The sequence below is a fragment of the Coffea eugenioides genome, unplaced genomic scaffold, assembly GCF_003713205.1.
Source record: "Coffea eugenioides isolate CCC68of unplaced genomic scaffold, Ceug_1.0 ScVebR1_2949;HRSCAF=4075, whole genome shotgun sequence".
NCBI classification, from domain to species: domain Eukaryota; kingdom Viridiplantae; phylum Streptophyta; class Magnoliopsida; order Gentianales; family Rubiaceae; genus Coffea; species Coffea eugenioides.
Genome location: NW_020863481.1, coordinates 1 through 12,216, shown reverse-complemented (window position 1 = coordinate 12,216; position 12,216 = coordinate 1). Strand labels below are relative to the sequence as shown.

General features: G+C 32.7%; 1 pseudogene; it reads right to left on the bottom strand.

Moving 5' to 3' along the window:
- Positions 1–4,678: 4,678 nt before the first annotated feature.
- LOC113757315 lies at positions 4,679–6,985 on the bottom strand (annotated as a pseudogene).
- Between the last annotated feature and the right edge of the window lie 5,231 nt (positions 6,986–12,216).

Here is a 12,216-nt window from a genome sequence, read left to right as displayed (position 1 = left end):
TTCCTTTGTTTTCCAGACAATACTCATTGATGGCTCAAATTGAAGCTATGGCAAAAGGCATTTGGGGATCAATCTCTAGGCCAACTTTTCACTTAGGTGCATGTAAATTTTCAAATAATTGTGAATAAGGTTGAAGAGCCACATCCACATGCTTTGTTCAAAATCATTTGTTAAAAACGTTTGTAACTTTAACAATTACCAAATTGACTTTCAAGTGGTTAGTGGTTACACAACGAATCTTTATTTCTTCAGATTATTATTGTCCTGCTGTCTATAAGTTTGTGTAGATTTAATAAAGAAGATTGTGTACATCTGTTTATCTTTATGGTGTATTATTGGCAATCTATTAATGGCGCACCCAATATATGGTACTGTTCTAATGATTAAAAGTTAACAAAGTGACAAATTACCACCTAATGTACCTACTAGCTAAATTAAGATTTGAGGACACCCATTTTTTTAAATTTTTTTCTACCAAAAAAGGAACGGGATTCAATAAGTGGGCAGGAAATGGGGGATTAAAATCCAAGACCTTTAAATCTTGGGGTCTCAACCTCAACTACTAGGACTTGAGGTTATATATATGCGCGCGCGCACCACGTATATATATATATATATATAGGGTAAACAACAAAAAAGCTCTTTGTAGTATAGTTATCTTACAGAAAAGTCCCTTGTGATTTCAAATCATACGTGTTGGTACCTCATGATTTGAAGTAATTTGAACATTGATGGAAATCGTTAAAACAAACGTTTTTGAGTGAAATGACGGAAATGCCCTAATAATATAAGCAAAAATATCCTAAACAAACGGTTTTTGATTCATTAGTTTTATTCACTAATAATATAAGCAAAAAATGTCAATTTCTATAGGTTTGGAGCAAATTTGAAGAAGAACCATTGTTGTTTTATTAAGGTATGAAGGGTAAAACAGTATTTCAGGTCAAAATTTGCCTTATAAAACTATTTTTTGGAAGAACCACGTGCATTTCCAGCACATTAACATTAAAGGCGTTAAATTTAACGATTTTCATTGATTTTTCACTTTATTTCAAACCATGAGATACCGATGTGTATGATTGGAAATTATAAGCGATATTTCTATAAAATAGCTATACTACAGGGGACTTTTTTATTGTTTACTCATATATGTATATATATATGTATGTATGTATGTATGTATATATATATATACTTCCCTAGCCTAGCATCTGATCTTTTTAGACATGTGGGTTCTACATGTCCAACTTGGCCAGTGGGCTTCGGCCACATGGCACAGTAGTCTGGTGTCCCACGTGTCAACAGGTACATGGGAAGACAATTGGAGTGTGGAGAATCAAATTCAAATTTTAAATTTAAATTTCATTATATATGTGTGTGTGTGTGTGTATGAATATAGATAATATTAGAAACTTCCCTTAAGGTTCCTCTTAATAGCACTTAGTACCCCTATGATTTTAAAAATATCATTTCCCTCCCTTGATAGCTGCAAAATGACTATATTGCTTCATATATAACACATATACCAAATAAATGGAACTTAAAAAACTTAAAGAAAAAGAAATAAAAATCACTTTCTTCTCTTTCCCCTTTCTCCAACTTTCTATCTTGTCTATTTCTTTGGGTGACTATGCGATTTTTTTTGTAAATTACCGTAAAGCGAATTTTGCTTATCTTTTTTTCTTGCATGATTGTCTTAGAGTTAGGTACAATTTCTTTTGGCTATTTTGATTTCATTTTTGTAACAATTTAGTACAACTTAAAGGGTTGGGTCATGAGTTGAGAAGATATTGGAAAAAAAAATAGAGTTCATAAAAAATTGATTTTTGATCATATAAATTTGAATTGGTGCTAATGTATTTATTTACAAGTATCTTTTTTATTTTTGAAACGTATATTTTTAGGAGTTATGCTTTTGTGATGTGGTGGTAGTACTTAAGATTGTTTTAAAGTGATGGTTTTTGATAAAGTAAATAAAGTGGTTTAAGTGTATTTTTGTTTAATAAAAGGAGCAAATAATATTTCTGTTAGAATGAATTTTCTTCAAATGTCAAGAATACTCTCAATCAATCAACTACATATATTCTTCTTGATTTTCCTACGTTCATTAAGCACTAATTATTCCTCTTCTTCTCTCTTCAATTAAAGTTTTTTTTTGTACTCTCTTACTTTCCTAGGAACAATGGGTTTCCGACATTAGTGGAGTAGGAGGTAGTGGAGGAAGAGTAAAAGAAAAGGCAGAGGAAGGCAATGGGAAAAAATTACAAAGGCATAGTGGATTTGGCATGCTATTGCTATCAATCAAGAAGGAGAGAGGTTAGGCTTTTCTTTTTTAATATGTCATTTTTCAATAATTAATTTACCAATTCAATCTTTTAACTATAATTGAAACTGTAATGTTTCACTTTAATTCAAAACCGTAAGGGCTAAATTGCAAGTTCGAAAACTATAGAGAGTTAACATATTCAATCACCCAAGCAGGCAAGCACAAGCGAGGTTTTTTTTTTAACCATTATATTGATTAACTACCAAATTGTTTCAATCTTTAAATAAATATTAAGAAAACAATCCTCACATTCTTCTCTTTTAAGAGCATCTAATCGAATGGTCAAATGTTTGCTTCTCAATTAAAAAGGCATTCTCTACAATTCAAGCATTAAAAACATTTAGTTTGATGACATCACCTCAAACAACTAATTTTTGAATCTTTAAAATTCAACACGAGCACACAATTTGATTTGACTTGAAACTTGAATTTAGTCCAACGGCCAAAATCCCTTGCCAAGATATCTAGTGTCTTTGGCAAACCATCTAAAAGTGCAAAAATATGGAATCACCAAGAGGCCTAGCGTCTCTGGCAAACCATCTTGAAGTGCAAAAATGTGAAATATGTTGGTTTTGACAAAAATAGATTTTTCGTTCAACTTGAGCTGTTTTTGTAATTCAAAAAACCCACTTAAAAACAAACTCAAACAAATGTGCTAGTCCAAATAGTTCATTGTGAGTTGATATGATCAATTAATCCATTTTAAAATAAATGGGCATTGCACCTTTAATTTGATTTAAGACCCACATAAAATTAGTGCAATTTGTAGGCCAAAATGTTAGTTGATTTTTCATTATTTAATTTAAGTTAATCAATACCAATTTATTTTATTCCAATATTGACTAAATAATTTTTTATTTTTTATTTTTCCCTAGCAGGGAAGGATGAAATTAAGAGGCCAAGATTGAACTTAATACCTAGAGATCCCGAGGCCTTTTTTTTTTTTTTCGTCCAAACATTACTTGTAGATTCTTTGTAACTCACACAAAAAGGACAAATAGAATATAAACAAGAACTACTATAATATAGGATAAGTTATTATAAGGTAACATAACATCAAAATTCAGAAATAAAAATATGTAGTCATTGTTCAGTAAGCATAATATTTTAAGTAAAGTCGAGAAAAATAAATCCAAGTCTGATTATCATCCAGCACAAGAAGCCTCGTTTCCGCTTTTTCAACGTTCATAGCACACAAAAAGAGAAAGTAAAATCATGCATTAATACAGTTCATGAGTAACATAGAAAAGGTATATGTCCTCATAAAAATGGAGACATCTAGGGAGCACAAATCACCTATTAAATATAGATCATTGCTGACCACTGAGATTTGATATACTCAGTTTAAGGGTATACCAATTCTGCAATTAGACACCACATGCAAATGCAAAATTTCTAGCCTGAGATATTAGAAGCCGGATTTCCTACTCTGTTGTGCACAACTATACAACTGCACCACCTTGAAAGAAAGCTTGTAAAGAAAGCTATACAGCAATTATGCAGCAATTAGTTCTGTTTCAGTCTCCTCTGTCTTTCTCAATTACCGCAGAGCTCAGCATTTAACTTCAAGCACAGATCCAAAACTTCTCCCAAAGAACAAAAGAAGGAGGTCAGCAAGGGATGAAACTTCCAAGCATCACAAAACTGAACTTCAAGAGGTTTAAATAATGCATAACAAATATCTACTGTTCAACGAGAAGCGGACAAACTCATGCCATAAGAAAAGAAAGCATCCACCAAAACTATTTGGGATGACTAGATGGATACTCGCCATCCAACCCAGCAACTATTACAGTCAGAAGCTTCACAGCAAAAACCATAAAGTTCTTCAAAAAATAGTGCTTCGTCTATATCAATAACTTCTAGCTGTGATCATGGCCATAGTAATTACTAAAGATGATGGGGTACTATAAAATAGGACTGTCATAATGGTCAGATGAAAAATTATTTTAAGTTATATGTTCCTTCTGAAATATGTCGTCATTTAGCATTCTTGCAAGATAGTACATGGCAAACCAAATATCATATGCATGCCTTCTCATATGCCAGACCAAGACGCAGCACTATTTCTCAAGTACAAGGTCAATTTCAACAGAGCATACCTTCTCATATGCCTCAGTACCAAGCTTTTGTCTGAATGATGAAAGATTCGCCAACGGCCAGCATGGCAATTTTTCTCCATCATGTGTAACCATTCAATCCAATGCATATCTAGTGTCTTTACTTGATCTTATAACCGCAACAATCGGTTGAAGCTTGGTCCAATTTCCATCATGTGCATTTCAATATTCTCTTACATGGACAATAATCAAACAGAGGGTATGGAATTTTCTTTTTCATCTTTTCAAGAGATCAATGGAACATGTCGATTTCCCCTTCATATTGTTCCACAAGCGAATCAGGTAACAGTTTCAGAACACCTACCAAGCCTTGATTAAGCATTCCCTATAAATTGAATATAAATCAGGAATTCGGGCAATAAAGAATCTGTTTTACAAACCCCCAATGGTATATTCTGGAAGGAATCTAGAACTTTAGAATGCTAGACACCAAAAAAGAGTGAACTTGAGTTATGAACTTTACATTGACGTAATAATTGAATGCTTCATTGATGCAATAATTGAATGCAGAAATGGTAACTAAAAGTTGCAACAAGATCAAATTGTCTAGTTTGCTAAGAAGCCCTTAGCCCTCAGAGCATCAAAAGACATAAAGAACTCAAGTGGGAGAAATGGCCGTTCAATGGATATGACTTACCAAGTGCCAGTCTGTACTAATTCCAATACATTCAAAAAAAGTTCCGACATTCACTGTGAAGCTTGACTCCTGAACGATTTCCAGCATCATCTCAATATGATCTGATTATTTACCCAATTTCCAAAAGGTGCTCAATATAATTCAATGGCAAAGATCCCTCTGAATCTTTCGTACAGATTTGACGTATAGGCCTTACCTAACCATTAGAGGAAATATAATGACCATAACAATGTTTATCTCCTTCTCTAATTATAAGAGAATAGCATACAAGACACTGAGGATGAAGTACAGGCTAAGAGTTTAAAGCTTTCAGAAGGTCTCCCCTCCTCAAAAGCAGCATTCAACCTATAGCATTAGCTGCCACATAGGCTATTGTGTTCCTCAAACTTTAATCACGTGAATCTAATTACTTATATCAGTAAGATATCCTATATCTTTTAGAACACAAGTCAGATCTTCAATCAATCGATATAACTCCCCAGTTTACTCATCAGTATTATGCTTCATAAATAAAAAGTAAGCCTCCCTTTGAATTTCGATCATGCTATGACCAGGCTCCTTCTTCATACCAGATTCATTCATCACACTACTAATCTCGGCCACATTATCCTACAGCGAAATAGAAGCAGAAGCATTTGACAAGACAACATACAAGGTTTCCACTAATGTGACACTTGATCCACAGAGCATGGGCTTGCCTGCCCTGTTCTAGGATTGCTAAAGCAGCACAAACCCTAAAGACTGATGCAAAGGTATAGTGGTCTGGTATCAAACCATTTTTTCTCATCTTATGGAACATGCTCAAGCCCACCTCTTCCAACCCTTTCTGCACATAGCCTGCAATCATCGAATTCCATGAGACCGAGCTTTTCATTTGTACCTTCTCAAAAAGAATACGGGCTAGATTAAAATCTCCCGCCTTTGCATATAAAATCAACAATTTATCATTTAGATATTCATTGGGAACACATCCAGTGATTATCATTTGCCAATGGATATTTTTTCCCATAAAGTCTTGCAAAAGACGAGAATAAGTTTCCAATTCTACTTGAACCCGTGCATGGCATAACATCCGAACAGCTTCCACTACTCTTCCTGACAAACAGAGATCCTTCAGTCTCATCCAAGTGAAGGGTAATCTCTCTCGCATCAGCTTGAAAACTGGGAATGTCATCAATGATGATTTAATTTGATAGCTAGAACAACTCTATTTCCCCCGTTCTTCTTCAGAGAAGAGGAACATGATGTGGAAAAAATATTCCATTCTAGTTGTATTAATACCAGTAATTACAATCACATAATATGCTCAAGCTCTTTTTTTTTTTTTTTTTTTTAAAACCCCTCCAAGAGTCTTACAAAAGACTAAACTTTTAACTTTAGTCATTTATGATACATAAAAACACTCACTATTTGACTCTCATGGCCTACATTGATACCATTTACTTCAGCTTGCATAATCCCTTATTTAGAACCCACATAAAAAAAAGGTTTTAGTGTATTAATACGGCGAATTATCAATATGGCTCTTGCCCAAGCACGTATAACTAAACCAATTGAAACTTGTATTCATCCTCAGCACAGAACCCACATAAATTAGTACAAGTTATGCAGAAAAAAGAAATTAAAATACATATTTTTTCTGTACTAATACAGATATTTATCAAGTTTTTATATGTCAGAGCATTCAGTTTCCACTAAAAATCCAACAAACTAACTAAAAAGTGCAAGATTATTAAGAACACAATCAATGGAAATCAAGATATGGTGATTAATAAAACAACTATGAAATTAAAAAGAGCAAGAGAAAAAAAAAAAGAAAGAAAGAAAGAAAGGGAACCTTACTTTCCATTGCTGCTCTCGGTCTTAATCCTCATGAGAAGAGTGGAAGTTTTTCCGGCGAACCTTACTTTCCATTACTTACAATCACGTGAATTTCACCAGCAATTCTAGACATCCATTGAATTTATTTGCAAATTCTAGACACCCATTGAATTCATTTGATTTGTTTCTTTGCAATAGTTAGTATATTATCTTGAAATTCTAGACACCCAGTAACGATTGTTCTATGAATTTCTTTCTTGAACCATAAAATTCATTTTTAATTGTTCTTTGAATTTACTTCTTTCTTTATTGAATGTTTGGAGATGCCAAGGATTTTACGATGATAACTATTGCAAGAAAACGAAGACCTCCTACATAGGCACATTGAAGTTCCAGTTAGCTGAGTATTAGCGTTTCCTATTTTAATCGGAAGGGTTATACGTTTGATGTGATAAAAACAATTTGAAATTGGCCTGAATCCATAATCAGCCCGCATTTTATCTGGTATTTTGTATACAAAGACTTGCACTTACCATATTATAACATGTAAAATAGAAAAAAGAATAGGCGCGACTCAGAGTCGAGCTCGAAATATAGTTGAAGGTGAATTCATCTAGGTTGAGAAAATAACCTTTTCTATTGTTAATTAGAACATTCATGTTTAATTAGTTTTCTGGGTGTTAAAATTCTTATACCAACATCATTCTACAAGTGCATAACTAAGCAATGTACATCCCACCATCTTAATTGTATGACGTAAAGAAAGTCGTATCTTTTTTATTTTTCTTATTTGTTATTGTAATTTGTAACTTATCCTTGTGCATACAGTACATCAGAAAAGGTGTTTTCCCATCTACTTTTATTTTTTAAAAAAATAAAGAAGGCAGAGAATTGAGGGAATAAGCTTGTGAGGGAATATGTTGAACTTCTACTTCTTTTTCTACTTATCCTTTTTCATCCTGTTTAATTGTTTTATAATTTCTTCAATTTACAAATATATTTAATACTACATATTAAACACTATTCATGTTTTCTTTAAACACAGTAAAGAAAGCTTGAAACGGTCGCATGACCACTGATGCACTCCACTCAAACTTAACTATATTCTGCAATTTTTGTCGCAACAGATCTTCTGTTCCACTCCCTGTTCTACTTACTATTACTTTTTTATTATATTAATATTTCTTCATAAACATCATATTATAATTCTTTTTTTCGTAAAGATCCAATAACAATTAATTGAATAACACACAAAATTTAACAAATTTAAAAAATCAAATTACACAAAAAATATGTTTTATGAATTTTTTGTTGTATTTTTTATTTTCTATTACATATTTCTTCTTTTGAGACTATTGTATATATTTTTTCCTGTGTTAGTAGTTATTTAATAGTAAAAAATATTAAAAAATTAAAATATGATGTTTATGGAAGAGAATAACAATATAATAAAAATTAAGACAGAGAGAGGAATAGGGAGTGAGACAGAAAATCTATTGCAAATTTCAGTTGGATTCTTCTTTCTAAGTTTTGAAAGAAGGATTTCTTATGAAACAATTTAAAGTGTGGATGTCCCTTTGTATTCCCAAGAGAATTAATTCATGATTTATGGCTATATTATGTATAGAAGTTACAATCCATAAATCTACTCATGTAGTGGAGAAACCGTTTCATAAGTTTCTTCATATTTTTGTAATAGTGGGTGTTTAATAAGATTGATGTTCCTTTAATCTTGTAGTACCTATATATAGAGGTACATTGACACCCTTTGGGATGACTTTTATATCTTATTGGAATATAAGAATATCACTCTTCATTTCTCTACTTCTTTCTCCAATATTTCACTTGATATTATAGTAGTTTATTTTATTAGTTTTATAGCACGTTATCAGCACGAGTCTCTACTTTTGAGCAAAAGGTGAAAACAGAGGCTCTATCTCGAACAAAAGTGAAACAGGAGATTTTGCCAAAATTTTGCCTGCATTTCTTCAAGTAACTTCTGAGGTAAATTTCTGATCCACAAACTTATTTCAATTTCTTATGGTTAATATTTGAATTATCGCAAAATACAAGTGTCTACTACTGAGCAACTACTAAACAAGAACATATACTCTTTGACATCTTTGAGGTAATATTTCATCTTTTAATTCTACTTATTTATCTTTAGAATTATTATTTGTTATAAATACTTATATTCTGATGCATAGAGTTTTAGAGATGCTATTATAGAAAATCAATTATATTTGAGGATCTACTTGTCCTTTGAAAAATTTAAAGAAAAAGATTCGACCACCTAAAGATGGTCGTTCTTTAACGAAAAGATTTGACCACCAGAAGATGGTCATTATTTCAAAACTTGGTATGATAAATTTACTTATGGGTGCAAGTACACAATTCTGCTATGTTTAGAATTATTTCTTAGTTGAAAATAATATTCTCTACATATTTCTCAAATATACTCTTGTAGTAGTAATATTGAGATAAATTTTGAGAAGTATTTTGTACTTATTGCATGCTAATTCTAGTCCATTCCCAGAAGTGAATGCGACTAAATTTCAATTTATTAGTTATGGTTGTTTCCATGACTATGATTTTGGTAAATATATATTTTACCATGACAAGAGAAAAAGTTACTACTTAAAGTGGGATAATAATGATAAGGACAAAAAAATAAGAATTCTGAAGATAAATGTCCCGAAATACATTTTACGAATCAAAATTATAATATCATCTTCATATGGCCAATTTCTTTAAACACCCTGAAGGTGTATGATGATTGATTTAATTAGCTTTTCTTCCTGAAGAAGAAATGGATGTTAAACATTTGGGATCAAAGAATTATGGTGATGATATTTGTCCCATAAGAATTATGGTGACAATGATTGACAGGTGCCGAACCTGTGCAATAATAAATACCTGCTTAAATAAAATATAATTTCTGTAGATAGTGATAAGTAGGGTCGAATCCACAGGGACTGGGGATAATTTATTTCTTTTAGAGTCCGAAGTATGGGGGGTTTTTGGAGAATATAAAATAACTAATTAACTAACTAATAAAACAACTAATAGAAATAAATAGAAATTAATCAATAACCAATATGACTCTAGCCAAAGGTACAACTTTTCAGACACGGTCCATGCAACTGATCATCGACGCAAAGATAATTCAACTACTTATTAATAGATTGGTTATAGTTGTCATACACGCGATGAACAACCAGCCTTTCCTTAATTTCTCGATAGTTAAGGTACGACCGTTAACTATTTCTCTAACCAAGAAATAACCTTAGATACGACCATAAGATTTAATTACTTGACTGCATTAATAATTAGAAAAGCCCAACCCTAACCAACAAACACGCTACGAGGGTTTGTTTAAGTTAGATCATATGTTTTCCTAACATGAAACCAATCACGCTAGTCGCCACTGGTATTAATCGATAGAATAATTACGGATTCAATCAATTAATATGACAGTAGATTATTAGGTTAATTCGAATATCGGGCCCTTGACATTCAAATAACAAAACAATCATAAACAATTAAATCAGGAAACGTACAAATACCAATAAATAAAAGAAATAAATAAAATAATTAGATCTCACAGATGTTCGGAACCGAGTCCTCAAATTGACCTTCGACTAGAAAAAATGAATTAGTTCATCTTCATGGAGGAAATCCCATGCAAAATTGCAGAAGTAATTATTCTAAAACAAAGCTATGTTTCCGTCATCCCCCTAGAAGAAAACGGCAAAGCTATATATAAAGTAATGAATACGAAGGAACTAGCTAGAAGCAAAAACAAAACGAAGCTCTCCTATTCTAAAACAAAAACTACTTCTTGTCTCGTGGTCCCCACGAATAAGGAACAAGCCACAAAGACTAATGCCTTTCTTCTCCTCTGTACGTTTGTTTCCTTAAAGCCAAAAGAAATGACTCAATGCTATCTATCTAGTGGTCCCCACCGAATTGAGAGTCCAAAGGCCAAAGAATTGGAGCTCTGCGAAGTCCTTGATTTTAGTTTCCTCTTCATAGGAAAACTTCTAATGAGCAAAAGAGATGCAATCCGTCTGTGGCACCTTGTGGGCCCGGGTTTGTGAAGCTCTTTGGAGTCTCCCACGTGTGGAGCAATTTTCCTCAATAGGTCCTCCTTTTTAGTATATTTCAGTACAACTTCCCTGTAGATAGGTCCAAATACCAAATATAAATATATATTAACAATTTAAACAATATTTGGGAAGGACAAAGGGGGAAATTAACAATAAACTTACTAACAATTAGCACCCTATCAATTCCCCCCACACCTGAACCATGCTTGCCCTCAAGCATGAGAACAGCAATTGAACACCAAAATTTGACAATGGCTATTGCTCCAACTACCGTATTGCCAAGACACCAAGAAAATCATATATCAAGCGACACAGGTCAAGATCCAAGAAAAATCACCCCGGTTAGCATCTAAACTACCAACTCCTCCAATTTAAAGCAAACTAATCTAAGACAAAGGAATGGTTGTTCACATCTATCAGCAAATGGTCCAGCTATTAACCAAAATCTCGACATTAAGATCACAAACCGGCAAGCTGACTTATTCACATACTAACACAATCTTTACTTCACTTTTTTTTTTCCTTTTTGTTTTTTCATTTTTCATTTTTTTTCTTTTTTCTTTTTGAGTAACAAAAGACTTAATCTATAGCCATTAGAGCCTTTTGACGCGAACTCCAACATTTGACAGATGAAGGAGCCCAGTTACTCAGCTCCAATCGCTACGGGACCACGCACTTATAGTAACTACTACCTTTTGACGCGAGAATCGACACTTTAGGTGAAGATCCCCGGTTACTCAATAGTAATCACTAGCGGAGTACAGTCAACTTTTATTTACAATCATATAGCACAATAACTAAAAATAGCACAAAAAATAACAGCCGCCAGCCTTAAATTTCCAAACATGGAGAACTAAAATTAATAACTGGACCAATTCACATGAAAAATGCCAACAATCATTCCCTATGTCTAGAAAAGTTAACCAAAAATTAGAAAAGTCAAACAATTACTGATATTCACCAGAGAGACGTTCCTGAACTCAATCCCATTAACTTGATATCTTTTTATTACTAAAACTCGGCAATATCAGAATTAGAGACAAAAATCCAACATCAAACCTGGTATTCAAATAAGAACTGACCACTAGGAAAAAAAGAAAAGAAAATAAACGAAAAAGAGATAAATATCAAACTAAAAACAAAGGAAAAACACCTAAAAATCAAAAATTGAAAATATTAGCACCCAAACAAACCCCCCACACC